The following is a 27,433-nucleotide window of genomic DNA, read 5'->3' on the forward strand; positions in this document are numbered from 1 at the left end:
CTCTCTTGCTATGTCTGTCAAATAAATAAATAAAATCTTAAAAATAAATAAATAAATAAATAAATAATAAAATCACAAAACTGATAATAGAAAAGTAAGCATAGAAATGAAATCAAAAGAATTACTGTACAATAATTTACTCAATTCTATACAAATAAATTTGAAAACTTAGGTGAAATGGATTATTTCCTAGGAAAATTTGAATCACCAAAATTAGCCCAAGAAGAGATGAAAAATAAACTAATTACTATGAAAGAAATTGGAAATGTTGTCAAAGAATACCCTAACAATCAAGGAGGCCCGGAAATGTCAGATAAATTTTACCAAATCTTCAAGTACTGAATAACACTGATAGGATTTCACCCATTTCATGGTAGGGAAGAATCCAAATTATCTTCTTCAAATTTCAAGGAAAGCTTGAGCTCAATCTCACTTATGAGTATCAATGCAAACAGATTATACCAGACATAAGCAAATAGAATTACTTAGCCTACTGAAAGAATTACAACACCAATCACCAAGTGGTCTATTTATGAAAGAAAAAAATTTTTAATGCCAGGAAATCCATTAATATAATTCACTATATTAATAGATCAAGGAAGAAAAATATGATCATCTTCATAGATGCCAAAAAGCTATTTGACAAAATTCAACATTGCGTATTTCAAATGCTCTTAATAAACTCGGGATAGATAGAGACTTGCTTAACATGGTATTTAAAACTGTTGGATACTGATGCATAAACAGATAGACATACCAACAGAACAGAATACAGTCCAGAAATAGAGACAAACATATATGGGACTTTAGGAATAAAAGCCACATTTCCAATCAGTGGAGGAAATGGTTATATTCAACAAATGGCCTAGTGACAACTGGCTAGACATACACTAGATCCCTAGCACATTCCTTGCACCAAAATAATTTACAGATGGGATTAGTTCTGAAGAAACTAAAATATATTAGGAAAAATTAACTGGATATGTTTATGATTTTGGAATAAGAAAAGTCCATTTAAACAAAGCATAAAATACAAAAGCCCTAAGGAAAATTTTTATATACTTCACAACAATAAAAATTAAAATTTTCTGCAGGAAAAAATACTCCTTACCTCACAATGATTCCAGATGGATCAAAGATTAAACATTTTAAAAAATCATAAAAAACAATTTTTTTAAAGGTTCTGTTTATTTATTTGACAGAGAGAAACACAGCTAGAGAGGGAACACAAGCAGGGCGAGTGGGAGAGGGAGAAGCGGGCTTCCCGCTGAGCAGGGAGCCCGATGTGGGGCTTGATCCCAGGACCCTGGGATCATGACCTGAGCCGAAGGCAGATGCTTAATGACTGAGCCACCCAGGTGCCCCCAAAATAAAGAATTTCTTAAAAATAATTCCAAAGTGGGGAAGAACTTTCTTAACCGTGCATAAAATCTAGAAGCCATCAAGAAAACACTGAGAAATTTGCATGCATAAAAATTTAAAGGTCTGCCTAGAAAAAAACACTATAACCAAACTTAAGACAGGCTTGACAAATATTAGCAGTTCATATCACAGACAGCACTAGTTTCCTCAATATATAAAGAAGCCCTACAATTCAAAAAGGAAAAGATCAATAAAAAGACAAAGGATATAAACTGACAGTTCACAAAAAAGGAAATTGCTTTTAGAATGTCAAAATTACTGAAGTTCACTCATATTAAGAAGATGCAAGCTTTACAATGAGATACCATTTTCCCCTATTAAACTGTGAAAGATCCAAAAGTTTAATAACACTATTTTTTATGAAGGAGTAAGAAAAACAGGCACTCCTAAAATATCTTTTTTTTATGTTATGTTAATCACCATATATTACATCATTAGTTTTTGATGTAGTGTTCCATGATTCATTGTTTGCATATCACACCCTAAATATCTTTTTTTTAAGATTTTATTTATTTGAGAGAGAGAGAAAGAGAGAGCATGAGCGGGGGGAGGGGCAGAGGGAGAGGAAGAGGGACAACCAGACTCCCTGCTGGTTGAGCACGGAGCCCAACGCAGGGCTCTATCCCAGGACCTCAAGATCATGACCGGAGCTGAAGTCAGACACCTAACCAACTGAGCCACCCAGGCACCCCACTCTTTTATTTCTGATGGGAGTGTAAATTGGTACAACCAGAATAGAGAACAATTTAGCAATACCTATCAAGATTTAAGGGGCACCTGGGTGGCTCAGTCGTTAAGCATCTGCCTTTGGCTCCGGTCATGATCCCAGGGTTCTGGGATCAAGCCCTGCATCTGGCTCCCTGCTCGGCGGGGAGCCTGCTTCTCCCTCTCCCACTCCCCCTGCTTGTGTTCCCTCTCTCGCTGTGTCTCTCTGTCAAATAAATAAATAAAATCTTTGAAAAAAATTTTTAAATAATTGACCTGGCAATTATATTTCAGAGAATTTATACTACTGTTATATTCCCACATTTATGAAATGACATATGTATGGTGTTATTTATTGCAGCACTGTTTGCAACTGCAAGCGTTGGAAACAACCAAATGCCCATCAAATAGAGGACAGTATAAATAAATAAAAGATCAGAGCACTTGCTGGTCCAGTCAGTAAAGCATGCAACTCTTGATCTCAGGGTCATGAGTTCATGCCCCACATTGAGCATACAGCTTACTTAAAAAATAATAATAATAAATAAATAGGGGCACCTGGGTGGCTCAGTTGGTTAAGCATCCGACTCAATTTCAGCTCAGTCATGATCTGAGGTCAGCTCAGGTCATGATCTGGGGTCCTGGGATCAAGCCCCACATTGGGTTCCCTGCTCAGCGGGGAGTCTGCTTGAGATTCTCTCTCTCCCTCTCCTTCTGCCCTTTTCCCTGTACTCATTCTCTCACTCTCTCTAGAATAAATAAGTCTTTAAAAAAATAAAAATATAATAAAAGATCTATATGATTATATAAGTGATCTCTAGAGGACACATGAAAAATGGTAAAAGTGGCTATTTCTGAGGAAGGAAACTGATGGACTAGGTTTCAGTAACTACAAAGAGATTTACTTCCTTTAGCATACATTTTTCAAAATACTCCTTGAGTTTTTTACTATGTCCATAATTTACCTATTTTTGAAACCATTTTTTATGTATTTAATAACCAATTCGAAATTGGCATGTGCCCGGGCGCCTGGGTGGCTCAGTGTTTAAGCATCTGACTCTTGATTTTGGCTCAGGTTGATTTTGGCTCAGATCATCATCTCAGGGTCTTGAGATTGAGCCCCATGGTGGGCTCCACACTCAGCAGGGAGTCTGCTTCTCTCTCTCTCTCTCTCCCCCTCTGCCCGCCTCCCCCAACCAGGCTCTCTCTCTCTCAAAAAAAAAAAAAAAAGAAAAGAAAAAGAAAAAAGAAATTGGCGTGTGCCAAACACTATCAGCTTTCTAAATATTAATTTCAGGTATTTTTCATAACAACCTTATGAGGTAGGTACTATTAGTTTTTGATGTAGTGTTCCATGATTCATTGTTTGCATATCACTATTGTTATCTCCACTTCACAGATGATAAAACCCAGGCACATGGGATCACATTATGACTTCCGTGGGCCCTAGATATTTTGGTTGTTGTGGGACACTTCCATCATAAACAAATATTGAAAATTATATTTTAAAACTGTTTTTATATATAACAGATATAATATCAGGCTGGATTCATTATTATATACTCATTAGTTTTATATTCATTTTTACGTCCTTTTTTTTAAGATTTATTTATTTGAGAGAGAGAGAGCATGTACATGTGCACACACAGCTGGGGAGGGACAGGAGAAAGAGACAGAGAATCTCCAGTGGACTTCCCGCTGAGCGTGGAGCCCCATGCGGAGCTCAATCCCAGGACCCTGAGATCATGACTTGAGCCGAAATCAAAAGTCGGATGCTTAACCAACTGAGCCACCCATGCACCCCTACTTCTGATTTTAAAAGAAATTAAAACATTTCATAGGCTCCTAAAAGTATAACAAGTTGTAGGCAAGGTGTCTCCTGTAGGCAACAGAGAAGTTAAGTAACTTAACCCAAGGTCACACAGCCAGTAAGTGGTAAATCTGGAATTTGAATCCAGGTAGTGTGGTTTCAGAATCTGTGCTTTTAATCTGTATGCTAGATAAAGAAAGCAAATCACAGGGGGGAAATTATGTAGTATATATATTGACATGGAATTACCTAAAGACAAATTAAGTGAAAAAATCATGGAGGAAAATATTGTATATAATATGTTTTGTAAAAAGAAGTTTTCCACACACACACTATGTCTGGAAGAATTTTTTTTTTTTTTTTGAGTGAGAGTGCACAAGCAGGGGGAGGGGCAGAGAGAGAAGGAGAGGGAGAAGCAGACTCCCCGCTGAGCGCAGAACCCAACCTGGGACTCTATCCCAGGACCCTGAGATAATGCCCTGAGCCCAAGTCAGATGCTTAACAGACTGAGCCACCCAGGTGCCCCTGGAAGAATGCATTTTAAATGTCTGGAGGAAAGGACTGGGAGCCTGAGGAACTTACTTTTTCATTGTATGTCCCTTTGCACTATTGGATTTTTTTTCTTTTTTACCATGAGCATATATTTACCAGTGAGGAAACTGAGGCTCAAACAAGGTTAAGTAACTTGCCCAAGGTTACACAGGTAGTAATGAAACTAATAGTACACAAGTAGGAACTATTCAGCCAATCAATAATACATTGCTATTTCTAAGTATAGACCTTTGAACATATCCCTGTTAAATTTCATCATTCATATCCATAGGACCAGTTGGCCAGGCTCTTTTTGTATCATGATTCTGGATCCATTGCATTCATCTTTATGATACCCTTAAATCTGACAAGCATGCTTTCCAAGTTTCCACCCACATTATTGATGAAAATGTTTAACACATGACAAGGCTTTAGCAGAGCTCTGCTGGTGAGACTAGGATCCCTCCAGGATCTCATCAATCCATCTCTTTGGGTAATGAGGTAGCTACCAATCCAATTGATTGTACCATCTATCAATTCCACTCACATCCCCCCATTTACCCTTGCCCAAAGGTTATCTGAAGAGCCAAATGTTTTACTGCAAAGTGTCCATAGCATTCCCTTGCTCAGTGAGCTATTCTGAAACCTCTTTTATGGTGGGGATTTAAAATTAATAAATGATTGGTTTCTTTATTATGTTCTGCAGGTTTCTGAAGTTTACAACCTAGCCAATCCCCTAGAACTCAGACAGTTTCAGGAAGACTGATCTCCACCCCCAAATTTCTCATAACACATTTGAACAGAACATTTTAAAAAGCAGAGATATACAACTGTTTCCCCACTGGAATCAACCCACCGCCACCCAAAATAACCCAGACAACTGAACACAACAGCTGGCGAAAGGACAGCCGTCTCTAGTCATGGGGGGAAGGGAGCTAAATGCACACTAAGGGAGAAATGCTCTCGGCAACAACCCCTTGCTCTATTTCTAGCTATAACACACAGGCTATAGTCAAAGTGTTGAGGAAGACCATAGTTTCTGCCTTCCCCTCTAATCACACACTATGGCACTGAATGTACATGGGTAACCTTAACTGAACACAACTGCTAAGTTTCTGAAAAGTTTACTGTAAAGCAGAATTTAAGGAATTCATTTTTTCCTTGACTTGCCCACCAAATTGGAGTCACACTGCCCTGCAAAGAATTTTGTCCCCTGATGATTAAAAAAAAAAAATTACACTTACAAATGCAGCAGAATTTTCAATTACATATTTTAGAGAAAAACAACGTGATTAACACTAAAATAATAAATAACATGTTTTACTCAAAATGTCACAGAATAGAATGACTAAAAGCTAAAACACAGTAAAATGTCAGAGATTCTAGTCATAGGATGACTTAGCTAATTTTGGCTCACATGTTGTTCCACTATGAAAGCTCAGTTTTGCACCATTTCTAATATTTTCCCCATTTTAGATTTGCCATCCCCTTCTGGGACCTCGTCACCAGATGAAGTCTGTATTGTTTGTTAAAGGATTTGCTTTAGGGGCGCCTGGGTGGCTTAGTTGGTTAGGTGTCTGCCTTTGGCCCCGGTTGTAGTTTCAGGGTCCTGGGATCAAGTCAATGGGCTCCCGGCTCAGAGGGGAGTCTGCCTCTCCCTCTGCCCCTCCCCACCCTTGTGCTCAAGCATGCGCATACGTGCACACACTCTCTCAAATAAATAAATAAGATCTTAAAAAAAAATGATTTGTGGAGCGCCTGGGTGGCTCAGTCATTAAGCATCTGCCTTCAGCTCAGGTCATGGTCCCAGGGTCCTGGGATCAAGCCCCGCATCAGGCTCCCCGCTCGGCGGGAAGCCTGCTTCTCCCTCTCCCACTTCCCCTGCTTGTGTTCCCTCTCTCGCTGTGCCTCTCTCTGTCAAATAAATAAATAAAATCTTTTTTAAAAAAATGATTTGCAGGGCACCTGGGTGGCTCAGTCGGTTAAGCCTCTGCCTTTGGCTCAGGTCGTGATCCCAGGGTTCTGGGATCCAGCCCCAAGTCGGGCTCCCTGCTTAGCAGGGAGTCATCTTCTCCCTCTGCACTCTGTCTCTCTTGCTCTCTGTCTGAAATAAAATATTTTTTTTAAACATTATTTGCTTTGATGGAAGATAACAATGTATAAAACAGGTCTGTTTAGGGATGCCTGGGTGGCTCAGTCTGTTGGGTGGCCACCTTCGGTTGGGGTCATGATCCCAGGGTCCTGGGATCCAGTCCTGCATGGGGCTCCCTGCTCAGCAGGGAGCCTGCTTCTCCCTCTGCCTGCCGTTCCCCCTGCTTGTGCTCTCTCTCTCTGACAAGTAAATAAAATCTTTTAAAAAATAAATAAAATAAAAATAAAAAAATAAAGTAGGTCTGTTTAAATGTGCAGTTGACTGGCAGCTGCTTAATGTCCCAAAAATGATTAGTAAACTAAACTGTCACTACTATTCCCAACCTAATGGTTAAAATGGTTGTATTGCTCACTAAGCCATGTTAATGTATCAAAACAGTGGCTGTTGAGACTGGCAAAATGCCGATCAAAGTTACTCTTTGCTGTCATTTATCATTCCGGGATAGGATAATGATAGCTAACTTTTACTGAGCATTCACTATATACTATATCCCAGATACTGTGGGAAGTGTTTTACGTGTATTTTCACATTTAGGGCTGATAACAACCCTATAAAATAGAAAGCATTGTTATCCCCATTTTATAGAAGAAACCGAGGCACAGAGGGGCTAAGCAATTTAACAAAGATCACATAGTAAGTGGTAGAGTTTCATATGAAGCCACACTAATTTCAGAGCCTGAACTCAACCACTACCCTAGGAAAAGAATGGGGCCTTTCTTTCTTTCTCTCTCTCTCTCTCTTTTTTTTTTTTTAAGATCTCAGTTTTGAGTAATCTCTACACCCAACATGGGGCTCAAACTCACAACCCCGAGACCAAGAGTCGTATGCTCTACCGACTGAGCCAGCCACGCCTCTCCGAATTGGGCACTTTTGTTGATGATGGATGGGGGAATAGATATAACAGCAGCAACTTTTTTTTTTTTTTTAAATGAGGTTGCAGAAAATATGCACAAAAATGAGGTTGCTGTTTGTATTTACTAAATGAATTTCTTGATTTCGGAGTTTCTCTAAATCTTTCAATGACAAATGAGAGACGCCCATCTACTTCAGTTGGACTCTGTCAATGTATCTGTAAAGGGCTTTTAATTAGATTACAACTGAACTCCAGCACCTCCACTCCAGTATTGTAGTTTTGATGTCTTTAGGATAAGTGATCGACAGCGCATTTTTTGAGAAGGGCTATGAAGAGAAATGGGAAAAACTGTTTTCCTGAAGCCTGACTGAGGGGTATGCCAGGAAAGGCCTGGATGTACATTTACCAGGAGCACATTAGTTCAGTGCTCTTAAGACGCAACTCTCTTTTGCATATAAATTATTGAAAATCTGGGGTGCCTGGGTGGCTCAGTCGGTCAGGCGTCTGTCTTCAACTTGGGTCATGGTCCCAGGGTCCTGGGATGGAGCCCGGAGTCAGGGTCCCTGCTCAGCAGGAAATCTGCTTCTCCCTCTCCCTCTGCCCCTCCCCCTGCTCGTGTGCTTGCTCTCTCTCAAATAAATAAAATCTTTAAAAAAAAGAAAAGAAAATCCTTACACAGCTAAGAATAACAGTCCTCCCTCTACACTATATTCAATAGAACACAATTCTAACTAAATATGTTAATATACCTAATACTGATATTTTAGATTATTGTTTTATAGTTAAATAGTCATATTAGAAAATAGGGATTCTAGGGCGCCTGGGTGGCTCAGTCAGTTAAGCATCTGCCTTTGGCTCTGGTCATGATCCCAGAGTCCTGGGATGGAGTCCCACATCAGGTTCTCTGCTCAGCGGGGAGCCTGCTTCTCCCTCTCCCTCTGCCTGCCAATACCCCTGCTGTGTGCACATGCTCTCTCTCTCTCGCTAATAAATAAATAAAATCTTAAAAAAAAAAAAAGAAAGAAAATAGGGAGTCTAAAACAATGATCCTTTTTTTTTGAGTGATGTACTTAAAAATATATATACTAACTTGGGCGCCTGGGTGGCTCAGTCTGACTCTTGATTTCAGCTCAGATCATGATCTCAGGGTCATGAGATCGAGCCCTGCATCAGGCTCCACACTGGGCATGGAGCCTGTTTAAGATTCTCTCTCTCCCTCTCCTCTGCCCTCCCTTTCTCTCCCTCTCAAAAAAAAAAAAAAAAAAAATCTATATAGCTATAAACACACACACACACTCCCCAATTGAGCTGCATCCTGACCTCTGAATTACATACACGTCCTTCTTCCAACCCCCCAGTTTCCAAAATAACCTCTCCTCTCCATAAAGTCTCTCAAAGTCCCTCTTGAATAACAATTGCCTGACTAAAACAAAACCAGTCTTACATCTTTTCCCCTAAAGCATATGCAAATCACCGATCTTTCATTCTCGCTCTAAAATAAATCTGTCCACATCCTAAATCAGTAACTGCTTTTATGCTGTGTCTCTTGATTTAGGAGAGGTAACAATTATTATTATTTCTAGTATTAGTCATGGTTTCCAGAGAATAGCAAGGCTATAATTCATGCTTTACTGCAATTGGTAAATCAGGCAAGTGAAAAACAGCAGAAGCCCATAATTTAAATCCTCTTTACATTCTTAATCTAAGCCTCTGACATTTGAATTAGGAACAGTAATATATGGTTAAAATTAAACCATGAAGCAAGCCTATATAAATTATTATAAAAATCTAACTCTATCACCCAGAAACTCATAAATTAAGACACAAGATTAAAACTCTGCTTTTAATTCTTAGTATTATACCTTAATACTGCAATATATAACATGTTAAATAGATGTATATTTTGTTTTCATTTACATTGCCTGTTATATAGAGTAAGGCCTTTTGATCTTAACTAAAAGCCAGCAATTTGCAGCTGACAAGTTATTCCTCTGAAAACCTATTTTTCCAATTAATGAAATTCCAGAAAGCATTTTTATGTCATCAAATCTACACTCCACTTATTCTAAGTAAAAGAAATTATATTCTCTTTTCTCTTAATTGTGATTTAAGTCTAGACTCTTTCCCATCCTCTCCTTTTTTCCCTTTGATGCTGGCTTTCTAAGAATCATGGATTAGCTAAATGGTATAAGATTGAAAACTATTGCTTATAAAAAGAAAAATTACCACACTACTTCAGAGGAGGCAAGGGTAGGTGGTCTCTGATTCTGTGTCCCCAAATTATGTATGAATGGCTGCCACTTTGGGGTGGCAGTCACCATTTCCTCTCTGTTCTATCACAGGACATCCCCCCCCCCTTTTACCAGCCCCTCTTTGTCCTGTGGCTAAGAGTGCCTCTTCCACCCAGCCCTGGTCCCATCTTGCCTAAGTGCTGGCAGGCAAATGCAGACAGGAAAAAGAAAGGGATGCTACTAATGTTCCTTGAATACTTTTTGGTGTCAGGAGCTGGGCCAAGCATTTTTACATGTCACTCCACTTAATTCTGTATCAGCCCTGCGAAATTGGAGCTATTAGCCTCATTGGACAGGTGATGCAACTGAGGCCAAATGGAACCTTTAAGAAATGTGCCTGACACTTAACACAGCTAACCAAGGTCATAAAGGAAGCAAGGGCAATCAAAAAACTAAAAGGAAGGGACGCCTGGGTGGCTTAGTCAGTTGGGCATCCGACTCTCCATTTCAGCTCAGGTCATGATCTCAGGGTTGTGAGATGGCGCCCCGTGTTGGGCTCTGCGCTCAGTGGGGAGTCTGCTTGGGATTCTTTCTCTCCCTCTCCCTCTGCTCCTCCTTCCCCCACTTGCATGCGTGTGCTCTCTCTCTCTAAAATAAAGAAAATATTAAAAAAAAAAAAACTGAAAGGAAGGCAAATTCTGCCCACCTGACTCCTTACCACATCTCTCCAGCCCTCAACCCCGGGGCTCATCTCTGTGGGACTAGGAGGACCAGTTGTCTCCAGCCTAATGTTCTCAATGAGCCTTCACCTGGAACTCTTAATAGTCTCTTAAAGTTAACTCTTAAATGTTACTGACAATAAAGCCGTACATACAGCCTCAAAGACAAATGAAGGGATGGAAAGGTCTTTGGACTTCCATTTCCAGAAATATGGAAGACTAAATCTCCTAAAAAAAAAAAAAACTCTCCTCGGGGCGCCTGCGTGGCTCAGTTGGTTAAGCGACTGCCTTCGGCTCAGGTCATGAGTCCTGAGTCCTGGGATCGAGTCCCACATCAGGCTCCTGGCTCAGCAGGGAGTCTGCTTCTCCCGCTGACCCTCTCCCTTCTCATGCTGTTTCTCTCTCTCTTGCTCTCTAATAAATAAATAAATAAAATCTTAAAAAAAAAAATCTCCTCCTACAAAATAACTAGAAATTCTGTAGGTTTATTTTTTTTTAAAGATTTTATTTATTTATTTGACAGAGAGATAGAGAGCACAAGTAGTCAGAGAAGCAGGCAAAGGGAGAAGCAGACTCCCCATCGAGCAGGGAGCCCGATGCAGGACTCCATCCCAGGACCCTGGGATCATGACCTGAGCCGAAGGCAGATGCTTCACCAACTGAGCCACCCAGGCACCCCTGTAGGTTTATTTTTAATTTTTTCGATGTGTAACATAACTCAGCCATCAAGAAAGAGAAGGAAATCTCCAAAGGTCAAATGCAAAAAAAGATGCTGATACCAGAACAGTAAGCAGATGTTAATGCTTCAACAGCCCTGGTGTTTTTACACTTGTCTGTAACTAATATTCAAAGAGATATTAACAGAAATTTTCTGAATTTAGGAAAGTCATAAATCATCAGATTCAGAAAGCACAAACCATAAACAGGATTTTTTTTAAAAAAAGAGAAATTCCAAATTGTAAAGGAAAAACTCAGATTTGTCCTTCCTATGTAGGGAAAAACCTGTCTAGTCTACCTTGTGTGTTGGTAAAAACCCAGTTCTTCCCACCTGTGTTTCTTCTTTACTTTTACAAAGACGCTATCCTCACACAGGACTCCTCCCTTCTGACACTCCTGGTCCCCAAATGTGTGGAGGTTTTTCTCCACACCAAGCAATTCTCTGTGACACCAGCTTGGTGTCCCATAATCTGACTCAATTCTTTTTTTTTTAATTTTTAAAGATTTTATTTAATTATTTGACAGAGAGAGAGACAGCAAGAGAGGGAACACAAGCAGGGGGAGGGGCAGAGGGAGAGGGAGAAGCAGGCTCCCCGCTGAGCAAGGAGCCCGATGCAGGACTCGATCCCAGGACCCTGGGATCATGACCTGAGCCGAAGGCAGACGCCTAACGACTGAGCCACCCAGGCGCCCCTATCTGACTCAGTTCTAACACTATCTTTGAGATAGTGCCAGACTGCACAGGTTAAGGGCTCAGGTCCCACAAAACCGCTCACCCTCCCACTGCCTACTTCAGATGACAATGCAAGCAGTAGGTGCCCAGATTACCCACAACTTCCATCCAATTTGGCTGCAAATGGGAGGTTGCCATGACTCCCTCCTCAGGTTCAATTAATTTGCTAGAGTGGCTCACGGAACTTAAAGAAACACATTTACCAGTTTATTTAAAGATATGACAAAAGATACAGATGACCAACCAGATGAAGAGATGTACAGGGCAAGGTCTCGGAGGATTCCCAGAGCAGGAGTCACCCACCCTGTGTGGTTGTGTTTGCCAACCTGGAAGCTCTCTGAACTGCCTACTAGTGGGATTTTATGGAGACTTCATCATGTAGGCATGACCAATTATTAACTCCATTCCCAGCCCCTTTCCCCCTCTCTGGAGGATGGGGTTGAGGCTGAAAATTTCAAGCTACTAATCATCACGGCTTGGTCTTTCTGGTGACCAGCCCCCGTCCAAGAGCCATCCAGGAACCCACTCACAGTCACTCCAATAGCACAAAAGATGCTCCTAGTATTCTTATAACTTAGGAAAATACAAGGGTTTTAGGAGCTCTATGCCAGGAACCAGGGGCAGAGGCCAATATATATATTTTTTATTATCCCACACAAATCTAAACACATTGCTGGGGCGTCTGGGTGGCTCAGTCATTAAGTGTCTGCCTTCTGCTCAGGTCACGATCCCAGGATCCTGGGATCGAGCCCCGCATCGGGCTCCCTACTCTGCGGGAAGCCTGCTTCTCCCTCTCCCGCTCCCCCTGCTTGTGTTCCCTCTCTCACTGTCTCTCTCTGTCAAATAAATAAATAAAATCTTAAAAAAAAAAAAATCTAAACACATTGCTATCAAATATCAAAACAAAATATCAGGGTGCCTGGCTGGCTCAGTTCTTAGAGCGTGTGACTCTTGATCTCAGGGTTGTGAGTTCAAGCCCCACGTTGGGCATGCAGCCTACTTAAAAATATATATATGTATATGTAATATGCATATATATATCTTAGAGCAGCCATAGGGAAAAATAGATTATTATAAAGATAAGCCGACAACAGGCATCTCAACAGCAACAAGAAAAACCAGAAGAAGGGTGCCTGACTGCTCAGTCAGTGGAGTGAGTGACTCTTGATCTCGGGGTTGTGAGTTCAAGGCCCACATTGGGCCAAGAACTTAATTCAAAAAATTTTAGGGACACCTGGGTGGCTCAGTTGGTTAAGCATCTGACTTGGGCTCAGGTTGTGATCTCAGGGTCCAGGGATAGAGCCCTGCATCCAGCTCCCCACCAGTGGGGAGTATGATTATTCCTCTGCCCCTCCCCCAACTCATGTTTGCGCTCTCTCTCTCTCTCATAAATAAGATCTTTAAAAAATACATACATACATACATAAAATGAAAAAAAGTTTTAGGGGTGCTTGGGTGGCTCAGTTGGTAGAGTAAGTGACTCTTGATCTCAGGGTCATGAGTTCAAGCCCCATGTTGTGAGTAGAGCCTACTTAAAAAACTTTTTTTAGGGGTGCCTGGGTGGCTCAGTCTTTAAGCGTCTGCCTTCGGCTCAGGTCATGATCCCAGGGTCCTGGGATCGAGCCCCGCATCGGACTCCCTGCTCTGCGGGAAGCCTGCTTCTCCCTCTCCTGCTCCCCCTGCTTGTGTTCCTGCTCTCGCTGTGTCTCTGTCAAATAAATAAATAAAATCTTTAAAAAAAAATTTTTTTTTTAAGATATATATGTCAGAGGTACCTGGGTGGATCAGTCAGTTAAGTGTCCGACTCTTGATTTCAGTTCATGTCTTGATCTCAGGGTTGTGAGTTCAAGTCCCATGTTGGACTCCACGCTGGGTGTGGAGCCTACTTAAAAAAAAAAAAAGATATGTAGGTCATATAACTTTCAACCTTTTTTCTCATTTCCAAAACTGCCTATATAGTGTACATAAGATAAATCCTTATTTTATACAAACCCAGCAATTATTCTGAACAATTACACTGCAAGTATTGTCTGTCTTAAGAAAAAGCATTAATCTGTTAAATGCATGCATTTGAAATATACCACAATTTTAACCTTCATTTAACATTTATTTTTTAATATATACCTAAGAATAAAATTGTCCAGGCTTCTCTCTACCCAAGAGTCCTTGCTCCTCATCACACATCCCTCTTCAACCACCTTTCCCTTTCCCCCAAATTTTGTTCTAATTTTTCACCTTTCTATTACCACCACCCCATTTCTTTCTACAGAATTCTCAGGCTAGGGGTCCTCAACTCAGGAACCTGTCATTTCTACCTCCCATCCCTACTCAGCCTGCCTTCATCTTATTGAGACAGAACTACAGACCAGGGAAGCTGTCACTAGCTGCTTGGACTTGGGCCATTTCCAATCCCGCTTATCAGGAATCGATACGGACTGTAGAACTTGGGTAAGGAGTGCTACCTTAGCAAGGTAGCAAGATTTTGAGAACATACTTTTGCATGAGGCTGAAGTCAAAGCTTAGGAACTACCTCCAGAGTGGGGAGGAAAACATTGGTAGATCTGGCTAAAGTTCTCACTACACATTGGTAGGACAGGTTCCCCCCCTCCTTTTTTTTTTTCTGTCCAGAATACAATCACGGTCACTGTCAGGAAACATGTAGCCCACAAAGAAAGAGACCATAGGTTGGCTCAATGCAGTACCACTAACAAATACTAGTCCTTAGTAGGCGTCAGAATAGGTTGGAGTGGATTCCAGATACACACGGAGTAAACTAGCAGCTTTGCACACCAGAGCAGAGAGGACTGATCTGAGTCCCAGTGATGTATGTCACTCCCAACTGTTCTGCAGCTGGTAGAAGAGACAGTGCTATAGTTTCATGAGTTGCTTGGGCCAGTGGTATCTAGAACCAGGCTTCCTCCCTTTGTGACCACAAAGCCAAGTTCAAGGGAGTACAATCTGTGCAGTCACAGGGAGCTCCCACTCACAAGGGCCAGTGCTTGATTTAAGGCTCTGCTATTGTCATCTTGAAATTCTTAATATTTTTATCTTTGAATTTATGTGTTGTAAGTTAAGTTCAATGGGACAATGGACCATTCATGGGAGCCAAGAAGATAATATGGAAGAAAAAAGCTTTGTATTTTAGTACTTTTTTTTTTAAAGATTTTATATATTTATTTGACAGAGAGAGAGAGAGCACAAGCAGGGGGAGCAGCAGGGCACAGGGAGAGGGAGCAGCAGACTCCCCACTGAGCAGGTAGCCTGATGCAAGACTCTATCCCAGGACCCTGGGCTCACGACCCGAGCCGAAGGCAGATGCTTAACGACTGAGCCACCCAGGCACCCCTGTATTTTAGTACTTTTAACAGCTTTTTTTTTTCTTGCTCTTGAAAAAAAGCATTTTCATTTTGTACTGGGCTTGGCCAAAGAGGTAGCCAGTCCTGCATGACTACCCCATTTTTCCTGAAAGACATCAGCAACTACCACAAATCTGCCAACCAGATACCCTAGCTCTGCTGCAAGGAACCTGGAACTTTAGGACACTTTTTGCTTTTTTATTCCCCTTCATTTCACAAAATACATTTATTAGAAGGAAATTAGAAAATATGTTTCATCAAAAAGAAAAATATAGGGATGAATGGGTGGCTCAGTCGGTTAAGGGTCTACCTTCGGCTCAGGTCATGATCCCAGAGTCCTGGGATTAAGTCCGGCATCGGGCTCCTTGCTCAGCAGTGAGTCTGCCTCTCCCTCTGTCTGCCGCTCCCCGCCCCCCCGCCCCAAGCTCGTGCTCTCGCTCTCTCTGACAAATAAATAAATAAAACCTTTAAAAAAAAGAAAAGAAAAATACACAAAGATCATTGCAAATCCCAAGATCCAGAGCTAAACACTTTAATGTGTTGGCATCTCATTCCATTGTTGTTTGGAGAGTGAGCTGGCTTATGTTCCAGTAACTTTCCAGAGCCTTCTCCAGATCTCAGCTACGTCGATCTTAGTGTCATGGGAAACTAGGGGATGGTTTTTTTCTTTCTTTCAATTCACCATACCATCATGCCCTTTTTAACCTTTTATCTCAGTAGCATCATGTTGGACATAATACTTCTCTAGGGGAGCCTACCATTTCCCCCACCTGCATTTAGGGTGCAGGCTGCTCTGCTGCTCTAAGAATCTCTCAAACTTATTTGGGACCACTCCACTCTCCTTCCTAGGCCACCTCCTATAGGAACCCGAAAGGGTTATATTTTACTCCTTCTTATCTGGACAAAACAAAATGTCCCTTCTCAAAGTGGCATTCACTCCACTCTCTCCATTCCCTGGGCACTTAGTGATGGCAAGGTATCACATTATCCAAAAGGAAACACATTGAGAGGTATTTCAAACACTATCCATGTCACATACATTTTAAGGCCTTAAGACTTATTACCAGATTACCCTACAAAATATAGTACCAATTTAAACTGCCAGTAGCAATATATGAGGTGCCCTTTCTCATAGTCCTTGAACAGTGGACACTAAACTTGGCCACAGTGTGCAAAATCTAGTTATTTCAATCTTTTAGTTTGCATTTCTTCAAGTATTAGTGAAATTGACAAACTGTGTTATGTTTATTTGTTCTTTTGTGAATTTCCTGCTCAAGATCTTTTCCTATTATTCTACTCATTTTTTTTATGTTTTTATTGATTTATGAGAGCTCCTTATGTTACCAACTAGACCCCAAGACCTGGCCTTTACTGCCCACCTGCTTGTACCCACTAATCTTTGTCTTACATTTTCGTCTAAGCTCTTCTTTCCGGCTTTCCTCTTGACTTGGGCAAATGAAACCCAAAACGACCCCCAGGGTAATGGCAACTGCCTGACAATACCTCACTAGCCCAGACCACCCAGACCTTTTTTTTTTTCTTTTTATTAACATATAATGTATTATTTGTTTCAGGGTACAAGTCTGTGATTCACCAGTCTTACACAATTCACAGCACTCACCTTAGCACATACCCTCCCCAATGTCCATCACCCAGCCACCCTATCCCTCCACCCCCTACCAGTCCAGCAACCCTCAGTTTGTTTCCTGAGATGAAGAGTCTCTTACGGTTTGTCTCCCTCTCTAGTTTCGTCTTGTTTCATTTTTCCCTCCCTTCCCCTATGATCCTCCATCTTGTTATCTTGTTTCTCAAATTCCTCATATCAGTGAGATCATAATTGTCTTTCTCTGATTGACTTATTTCGCTTAGCATAATACCCTCTAGGTCCATCCACGTCATTGCAATTGGCAAGATTTCATTTTTTTTTGATGGCTGCATAATATTCCATTGTGTGTGTGTGTGTGTGTGTGTGTATATATATATATATGTATATACATATATATATAATCTTTCCACCCAGACCTTTTGACCTAAACCTGACATGCACTTGTGCAGATGGACAATGAAGTGACCCCTGGAATGACCTCCAATTACCTTTACCTCATTATAATACTAAAATATTATATTTCCACCCAGACCTTTTGAGCTAAACCTGACATGCACTTGTGCAGATGGACCATGAAGTGACCCCTGGAATGACCTCCAATTACCTTTACCTCATTATAATACTAAAATATTATATTTCCACCCAGACCTTTTGAGCTAAACCTGACATGCACTTGTGCAGATGGACCATGAAGTGACCCCTGGAATGACCTCCAATTACCTTTACCTCATTATAATACTAAAATCTCTGCCCAAGGAGGAGCCTCAGCCTCATTTCCATAACATACAATGTATATATAAGCATGTTTCCTTAAGGTGCATGTGTGACTTTCTGCCAGCCTCTACACAGATGACAAGGCTTCCCTATCTAAATATTCATCCTAACACTAAACAAAAGGAACCCATTCACCCTCTCTCAGGAAGTCAGGGCTTTGGAAGCCATTCCCCATGATCTCATTTGCTGCAAATAAGGTTTCCTCTGTGGGACGACTCAACCTGGTGCCATTGGACTCACCAAGGAGCAAACTTATGTTGGTTCGCTAACACTTATATATAAAAATATTAACAAGCTTGCCATTTGTCTTTCAATTTTATTTACGGTATGTTTTGCTTTTCAAAATTTTTAAAAATTTATGACGTCAAATCTATCATTTTTTTCCTTTTACATTTTCTTTGTGTTTAGAAGGGCCTCTACACACTGATTATATGAATACATATCTACATTTCATTCTGTACTCTTGTGTTCTACTGTTTTCATTTCAGTGTATATTTTGGTGCAAGATGTAAGGTAAGGCTCTTTGTTTCACCAAATGATTAACAAGTTGTCATAATGTCTTGGTACTCTTTGTAAAGAAGAAAAATATAGTGCTCTTGATTTTCCAGGGCACTGTGTCTTCAATGTATTAACTGTAAGTGACCACCATAAACTTATTTTCTGACATGATACCCACTCTGAGGCATCTAGGTCTAACCTAAGTTCAATCTCCTAAGGCATATGATCATCTGGACTTGAGTGAATGTGGTAAATACAAAGTGACCTTCCAGATGTATCTTAGAGAGGTAGAATATCTGATAATGCCCTCCGCCCTGACCATTTTCCAAAGACCAATCGCTGGGATTTCTCACAATGTCCTGGCCAGAGTCTCACAAATCTTGAAGAACTCTCTGTATTTCTGCTGTCACAATGTATCATTCCTGAACCAACCCAGAAATGTTTCTTTTACAAGGCTTAGAGGTATAAAGCACAAGTTCTTTAGGGCTGAGATATCTTCAGGATGCTGGACAAAGTACCATTATCTTGAGAGTGGAAAACCCCCTAAACTCTTAAGGACATCAAACAATTACTGGAGTTCCCCCAGTTTTCCATCACCACCCTAGTAACCTTACTAGCAGACCTTGAGAAGGAAAGCTTCTACCTAATCCCTGGCTGCAGTCACCACATGCCAGCAACTGAAATCTTTGTTTTCCTCTGCCTTTACCCTTGCCTCCCATACCCCAACATGCTCCTAAGTTATTAAAAACAAACTCCAATTCAGGGTACCTGACTGGCTCAGTCAGAAGAGCATGCCACTCTTGATCTCGAGGTCATGAGTTTGAGCCCCATGTTGGGTGTAGAGATCACTTAAAAAACAAACTTTAAAAAAAAAATCAAAGGGACGCCTGGGTGGCTCGTTCGGTTAAGCATCAGACTCTTGATCTTGGCTCAGGTCATGATCTCAGGGTCGTGAGATTGAGCCTCTGCATCAGGCTCCACACTCAGAGGGGAGTCTGCTTGGGATTCTGTCTCTACCTCTCCTTCTGCCCCTCCTTCCTGCACTTCCTCTCTCAATCCTTCTCTCCTTTTCTCCCCACCCCACCCCCGCCAAATAAATAAATCTTTAAAAAAAATTTTTTAAATAATAAAACCAACCTCCAATTCTATGGAGAGATGCATTAATCACAGGTTTCCTCCAAAATGTATTACCTTACTCTTGTACCTACATCTTAAAGAATCTGGCTTTGGCTGAAATTAAGAACATAGTATGAAAACAGGAATTCCAGTCTTTTAGCTGTAGACCTACTACTACTTCAAAGTCCTCAGGTCCTTGTGATCCTAAGGTTAGAACACCATTGGCTCAAGTAACTAGGCAAATCAGAAAACTGTTTTGACAAATAAGGAGGGCAGTATTTGTAGATATATTTGTTTCCCATCCAATATAGGCAGGACCACTCACCAGATGCCCTATCACATAAGCCAGAATACCAGGGAGTCTCAGAGATCACTCCACCCCCAATGATCCCCTGGCCTAAAAAATTATATCTACCTAGCATCATGTGGAATTACAATACAATAGGGAAAGCAGAAGAATATTAAGTAGACCGATGCATGGCTGAGGTACAGAGCTAGCCAGGGCATCATTTGTTGAGATGAAAGCAAACAGAAGGATGGGAGGATAGATACTCTTTCCTAAGGACTTTCCATAGGTCTGAGAGAAGCCCATACATAACTGATGTACACCTGCCACAAGTAACTCTCCATTATCTGCAAAAATATCCTCCGCAAATACCTTCCCACGTACGCACACTTGTGAAACATGTACCCAGATCAAGAATGCGTTAATTCAACAAACACTTCCTGCGCATTGTTTATGTGCCATATACCAGGAGAGAGGGTGAGGATGCAGTGATGAACCAAACAATCATGGTTCCAGTCCTCACAGTTTAGGGGATAGTGAAGGTAAGAAGATATTAAATGCATAATTACAATAGAGTTGATCACACTACTATGATTCAGAAAGTATAGGACAGACCCAGAAGGCTTAAAGGGTTCCTATTTGGGATTCTGCTCCCAATTCTAATGTGTGTGTTGGGGGTGGGGGATGTTCCTCCACACCACCAACAGGCAATGCTCCGGACATCAGCTGGGTGTCCTACCACTCAACTCAATTCTGATACTATCTAGCCGGAGATGACATCAGGTCTCCCAGGTTAAGGGTTCAGTCCCACAAGACTGCACCACACACACACACACACACACACACACACACACACACACACACACACACACTCTTCAGACAGCAGAAGTGAGCACAGGTTGTTATCTGTGCTTCTGACCAGCAGGATAGAACAAGCCCCACCAACTCAGGATGCCAATTACAAGTCCAGGTTCTTACCTGTATATCTGATAGCTATAAATCAGAAATTCCCCTGACCCGCTCCTTCGGTCCCTTTAATTTGATAGAGCAGCTCTCAGAACTCAGGAAACCTGTGGTATCTCTCCCGATGGGATGGGGGCCCCCAAACGTGCGGCAACGATCAGGTGGAAGCCTGTGGCAAGGGCGGTGAAAGAATTCACCCAAAACAGAACAAAGGAGATAGAAGTTTATTGAATACACCGGAAAGGAGCTACTGGCAGGACAGCAAAGGAAAAAGTGTCTGCAACAAGGAAGTGGGTAGGGGCTATATTTAAAGTGGGAAGGTGAGGAGGAGGTATGGCGCCATATGCAATCTTCCCTTGTCTGGCAACTGTGCCTGGTTGTAAGTAGCCCATTGGTCAGTTCGGGCTGGATATTTTGAGGTGGGTCACCTGATGGGCCTGTCTGGATTCAGCCAGGACTTGGCTGTGGGTCCTTTCTATATTCCATTGCTCAAGCCTGTTGCCTAAAAGCAGCCTCTACAAAACCCATTACTTCTAGATTATTGGTTTAGTATGAAGGAATTAAATTCAAAAACGGCCACATGGAATGGATGCACAGGGCAAGGTATGGGGAGAGGGCAGGGAGCCTTCCATGCACTCCCCGTGTGCCACTCTCCCCAGTTCTCCACAAATTCAAGACCCCAGAAACTCTCTAAACCCTGTCCTTCTGGGTTTTTATAGAGGCTTCTTTACATAGGCATGACTATGTAATTATTACATAGGCCAATTAAATCATTGGCCATTGGTGATGGATTCAACCTCCAGCTCCTCTCCTCTCCCTGGAAATCAGAGGGTGGGACTGAAAATTCCAATCTCCTATTCCAGGTTGATTCCCCCGGCAACCAGCCCCCATCCTAGGTGCATTCCAAAACTCACCTCCTTAATATAAACCTAGTGGTAGTAGAAAGGGACTTGTTCCAAATAACAAAACACCCATTTCATCTTTATGGCTCTGAAAAGATTTCAGGAACTGAGGAAAGAGACCAAATATTACAATAAAAGATGCTCCCATTACCCTTATGTTCAGGAAATTCCAAGGGTTTTGACAGCTGTAAGCCAGGAACCCGGAACAAAAACCAAGTATTTATGAGAATTATATTTTGGTCATCTGTATGACCAAATATGTGTTTCCTTTTTTTTTTTTTTACAATTTTATTTTTAACTAATCTCTACACCCAACATGGGGCTTAAACTTCCAACCCCAAGATCAAGAGTCATATGCTCCACCGACTGAGCAAGCCAGGCACCCCTATATTTCTTATAAATCACAATATCATAGTTCCCCTACTTATTCTTAATTTCCAAATGTTCCAGAAAATTGTCTCTAATGATAATATCATGTAGCTCTCCTTAAAGCTATGATTCATCTTGCTGTTAGCAGAATCATCTTCCTAAAACACAAATCTGGTCATGATACAAATTTATTTCAAATTCTTTGGTGCCTACCAAATATATTCCTTGGTTAGCTTGACAACCAATGACCTTCACAATTTGGCCACAATCTATTTTATTTTCACGTTCTGCCATTTAGCACCAGATCTCTCTCAATCCACCATGCTAGCCCATACTAAACTACTCCCAAAAGATACTGTCAGGGAGTAAGACCTTCCTTTGCCCTATGGTTCTTCTAGCTCGACTTAGAATCATAGTGACATGAGACAAAGTAACAGGAAAAAATCAAATTTAATAGGCATACCTACGGGGGAGTCCACAAACACTTGGAAATTCCAAAAACAATTTTAGGCAAAACATGAAGCTTATCTGAGCTAAGGACAGGGGTAAGGCCCTGAGGACTGTAAGAAGGTGAAAGGAAATATTTGGAAAAACCAGGTTTGCTCTATTATGCAGATAAGTTCCTTAGGTAAAGGGCAGTCTCAGTTAATAGCTCACTTCCTGATACAGGCTCTCCTTTCCAATGTAAATTTAGGCATCTGAGGGGAAGGCAGAGAACTTTTCCTGAATCAGCTGGGTTTTGATCACTTTTAACTCAAAATAATCCTTATGCCAAAGTGGCACCTTCTGGGGTGTCTCACCCTGCACCCCTTCAATACCATGTACTTTTAGGTTCCCAGCCAATCCTATCTTGCTGGTGGTGGGGATTGGTCATTGCTGCTGTTGTTTTAATTTTTCCATTCAAATCTATCCTCAACACAATGAACATGATGCTGTAAATGCACATCTGACCTTGTAATTTCCCAGTGGTTCCCCTGCATGTGCAGGATAAAATTCAAAATTTTTAACTTGCCATCCATGATCCAGCCTCCTCTGACTTCCCTAATTCCCCACCACTCTCTGCCTGGTATTTCATGCTCTGGCAACTCAAACTGCTTATAGTTCTCCACTTGTATTTTTCTCTCTGACTCGCTGGTGCTCTTGCCTTTAAGAATGCCTCAGCACCCCCCCCCCCCACCCCCTTCATCTGCCTAATTCCTACAGGTTCCTTAACACTCAGCTCAGATACCATTCCCTCCAGGAAATCTTCCCTGGTACCTTCTCAAGCATCTCTCATACCTCCTCCTAGAATACAGAATGTAAAGTCCTATCACAGTTTGTTGCTCATTGTATTATAATTATATTTTTGTGCGCCAGTGAGCCCACGTGATTGTAGTTTTCTCTAAAGGGAGACACCGTGTCTCACCCCCGTGTATCCCCAAAGTCTAACACTATGTGGCACACAATAGGCCTACAATAAATGCTTATTTATTAAATTAACAAATAGACTGTGTCCTCTCAATTGCTTGCCAAACCAATCTCCCTGCCCCAATACAAAACTGAAGAAATGCCTTGGGAAAGGTGAAAAATCGGCTACAAACTCAGTCACAAACACATTTTGAGAAACCTTTCAAATATGGTTAAAACTCTTTAGCATCGTGCGTATATAGCTTCTCTACCCAAATATTTGGCCGAGAGGACATCTTCATTGAGTGAACGGAGTGTTCTGATAAAGAAGCATTTGTATTTTACATAACGCCTTATTACGATTATCTGTTCATACGTGTCTCAAGGTTATCAACAACCCTTGACAAAGAGTAAGCACTCAATAAATGTTTGTTGAATAAATATATAAGACATATACTCATTCTGTCTCCTCTACCAGAAATGCCCTTTCTCCCTCTCCTTTTCTACCTAAACAAATTATATCTGTCCTGCAGGGTTCAGCTCAAATGTCTACCTTTCTGACTCAGCAAAAAGCGGAAATAATCATTTCCTCCTCAGAACTACTGTAGTTCTTTATACATATAGTTCTCTTTTTTTAAGTAATCTCTAACCCCAATGTGGGGCTCGAAACCACGACCTCGAGATCAAAAGTTACATACTCCTCTGACTTGTAGCATCTACTACATGGTACTGTAGTCAGTTAAATTTAAGAACCATCACCCAGGGGCGCCTGGGTGGCTCAGTTGGTTAAGCGACTGCCTTCGGCTCAGGTCATGATCCTGGAGTCCCGGGCTCCAGTCCCGCGTCAGGCTCCCATCCCGCGTCGGGCTCCCTGCTCGGCAGGGAGTCTGCTTCTCCCTCTGACCCTCCTCCCTCTCGTGCTCTCTGTCTCTCATTCTCTCTCTCTCAAATAAATAAATAAAATCTTTAAAAAAAAAAAAAAGAACCATCACCCACTATTTGTGAATTCCTCAAGAGCAGGAACTTTATCTTATTTACATTTGTATCTCCGTGTAGATACCTAAAAATTGAAGGCCCTAATTAATAGTCTTAAATTAGATTGAAAGGGGGGTAACAGTAAGAATAGAAAGGAGGAGATATGTGTTATAATAACTGGTAAAGACCAAATCAAGAGAAATTTTTAAACAAAAGTAGTGAGAGGGGGTAAAAAAAAGTAGGGAGAGGGAAGAAAGAAGTATGGAGAAAATCAAGGATGATTAAGGGTTTGAACCTGAAGGGCTAGAACAATTGAGTCATTTGAACCCAAATAACAGAAGTAAGGAAATGAGTACCACGGATAGGTTTGGGCAGGTGTAGGCAAATTGGACTTTACATTCAATTGTGGACATGCTGAGTTTAAGGTTCCAGGAAATATCCAGCCAACATTTAAAACCTAAATCTTAATTTAAAATGCAAGAGAGGCAGGGTGCCTGGGTGGCTCAGTCATTTAAGCTTCCATTCTATTTTTTCTTTTTTTTTTAAGATTTATTTATTTCAGAGACAGGGGGTGGGGAAGGGGCAGAGGGGAAGCAGACTCCCCATTGAGCGCAGAGCCCCACTCTAGGTTCAACGCAGGGCTTGATGTCCAGACATGGAGATCATGACCTGAGCCAAAACCAGGAGTCCAATGCTTAACCGACTGAGCCACACAGGCGCCCCAAGCCTCTGACTCTTGATTTCGGTTCAGGTCATGATCTCAGCGTTGTGAGATCGAGCCCTACATGTTGGGTTCTGTGCTCAGCGGGGAGTCTGCTTCTCTCCCTCTGCCTGCCCCCCTGTGCTCTCTTTCTTTCTCTCTAAAATAAATGAATAAATTTTTTAAATAAAAAAATAAATCAAGTAATTCTCTCTGTCTCAGATAAATAAATAAAATCTTTAAAAATAAAAAAAAAAATAAAAAAAAAATAAATCAAGTAAAATAAAATGCAAGAGAGGGGCGCCTGGGTGGCTCAGTCAGTAGAGTATGCAACCCTTGATCTCAGGGCCTTGAGTTCAAGCCCCATGTTGAGCCTAGAGCTCATTTAAAAATAATAATAATAATAATAAAATAAATTTTAAAAATACAATGAAAGAGTCATCTATGATTGGAGCTATCAGGATTAAGTGACAAGAAAAAATATCCACTTTCACCATATTGATCTTAGTAAAAAAATTAAAAGAAGGAAGAAAATTGAGTGCTAAATATTGGAAAGTAAGAGACAACTTATTTGCTGGTAATATGATGGCCTAACCTGAAAAGGTATAAAATAAAATAAAAACTAATAAAATTATAGGCGTCAAGATAAAACATGAATACACAAAAGCAATTGCTTTCAGTATCATGATAATAACTAACTGAAAACGCAATGAAAAAAACATATTCATGACAAAAGCAAAACTATAAAATACCTAGAAAAACTGTGTAAAATCGATATCAAGAAAACTATAAAACGTCACTGAAGCACATAAAAGAACATCTTTAAAAGTGGAAAAACAGGGACGCCTGGGGGCTCAGTCAGTTAAGCGTCTGCCCTCAGCTCATGAGCTCAGGTCACGATCCCAGAGTCCTGGGATGGAGTCCCGCCCATCAGGCTCCTTGCTCAACGGGGAACCTGCTTCTCCCTCTGCCTGCCACTCCCCCGCTCCTGTTCTCTCTCTCTCTGATGAATAAATAAATAAAATCTTAAAAAAAAAAAAAGGATGGGCACCTGGGTGGCTCAGTTGGTTGGGCGACTGCCTTCAGCTCAGGTCATGATCCTCGAGTCCCGGGATCGAGCCCCACATCGGGCTCCCGGCTCTGTGGGAAGCCTGCTTCTCCCTCTCCCACTCCCCCTGCTTGTGTTCCCTCTCTTGCTGTGTCTCTCTCTGTCAAATAAATAAATAAAACCTTTAAAAAAAAAATAGAGTTTCCTCAAATCAATAGGAAACCATCCAAAGAAAAAATAGGCAAACAGGTAATTCAAAGATGAAAAGTAGGAATTTCCAATAAGACATTTTTTTAATATTATTATTTTTTTAAAGATTTTATTTATTTGTTTGAGAGCAAGAAAGAGTGAGAGAGAACAGGTGCATGTGTGTGTGAGTTGGGGGGATAGAGGGAGAGAGATCAGCAGACTCTGCACTGAGCAAGGAGCCCGATGTGGGGCTCAATTCTAGGACTCTGAAATCATGACCTGAGCTGAAGTCAGCTGCTTAACTAACTGAGCCACCCAGGCACCCCACCAGTAAGACATTTTTTAAAATTTTATTTAAGTAATCTCTATACCCAACATGGGGCTCGAACTCATGACCCTGAATCAAGAGTCACATGTTTCTCTCACTGAGCCAACCCATCCAATAAAGCATTTTTTTTTCATCTTTGAAAACTCATTTTATTATTATTCACTTTGGGATACTTGTAAATAACATTATTTAGAGTGTATTATGTGCTGGGTATTGTGGTAAGCATTTTTAAATGTTCAGCCTCACTAATAATGAAAACATGCAAATAGAAACAATGAGGCCTCTTCTTTTTACCATCACATTGGCAAAAACGAAAACAATCATGTAAACTAACTGGAATTTAAATAAAAACTAAAAAAAAGGAAAGAAAAAGAAAAGAAAGAAAACAACAATCATGGGCTTGCTAATATCCAGTGGTACTTACAAAGGTGTGGAGAAATGGACTCTCCTAAACCCTATTAATGAGAGTGACTGTAAATTGCTTCAAACTTATCAGAAGGCAAATTACTATTAAAGCCCTACAATAAATTCTGTTAAAATGTTCATTATAGGGGCAGCTGGATGGCGTAGTCAGTTAAGCGTCACATCCAACTCCTGACTGCAGCTCAGGTCCTGATCTCGGGGTCATGGGATCAAGCCCCAAGTTGGGCTCCGCGCTCAGCATGGAGTCTGCTAAAGTTTCTCTCTCCCTCTCTCTCTGCCCTTCCCCACCCCCCACGCTGCTCTCTCTTTTTCTAAAATAAATAATCTTTAAAAAAACACAAACAAAATGTTCATTATATATTATCTATTTCAATTTTTCGTATGTATACCCACTCATCCAGCAGTTGCATAGTGTGCCTTAAGGGTCCTATTTCCTTTAGTCACAACAGCGATCCAAACCTCTTGTTTATCATAATTTATATCTTAATTCGCATACTGCACTCTTCCTCTTCTAAGATAACCAAAGCTCTCACTCTCCTTACCCTCCCAAATTCTTCTACTGTGTCCTCCGAAACTCAATTATTATCAACATTAAACTTTGCTAAACCTCAGCTTCTTCCCTAAATGTTTCCTTCCCCTTG

The 27,433-nt window shown here is 41.1% G+C and overlaps 1 long non-coding RNA gene across 1 annotated transcript in view; it reads right to left on the bottom strand.

Moving 5' to 3' along the window:
* LOC135362030 (uncharacterized) overlaps positions 1-27,433 on the bottom strand; it is an 82,548-nt gene that overhangs the window by 32,137 nt on the left and 22,978 nt on the right. Inside the window, exons 2-3 of the long non-coding RNA XR_010406321.1 lie at positions 20,488-20,641; positions 13,649-13,758 (exon numbers count right to left, since the gene is read on the bottom strand). This is a non-coding gene — a long non-coding RNA (uncharacterized LOC135362030). The remainder of the gene's footprint in view (positions 1-13,648; positions 13,759-20,487; positions 20,642-27,433) is intronic.

This window comes from Mirounga angustirostris, unplaced genomic scaffold (assembly GCF_029215605.1).
Source record: "Mirounga angustirostris isolate CCGP_5_RB_7025 unplaced genomic scaffold, mMirAng1.0.hap1 SCAF_11, whole genome shotgun sequence".
In the NCBI taxonomy this organism is placed as follows: Eukaryota; Metazoa; Chordata; class Mammalia; order Carnivora; family Phocidae; genus Mirounga; species Mirounga angustirostris.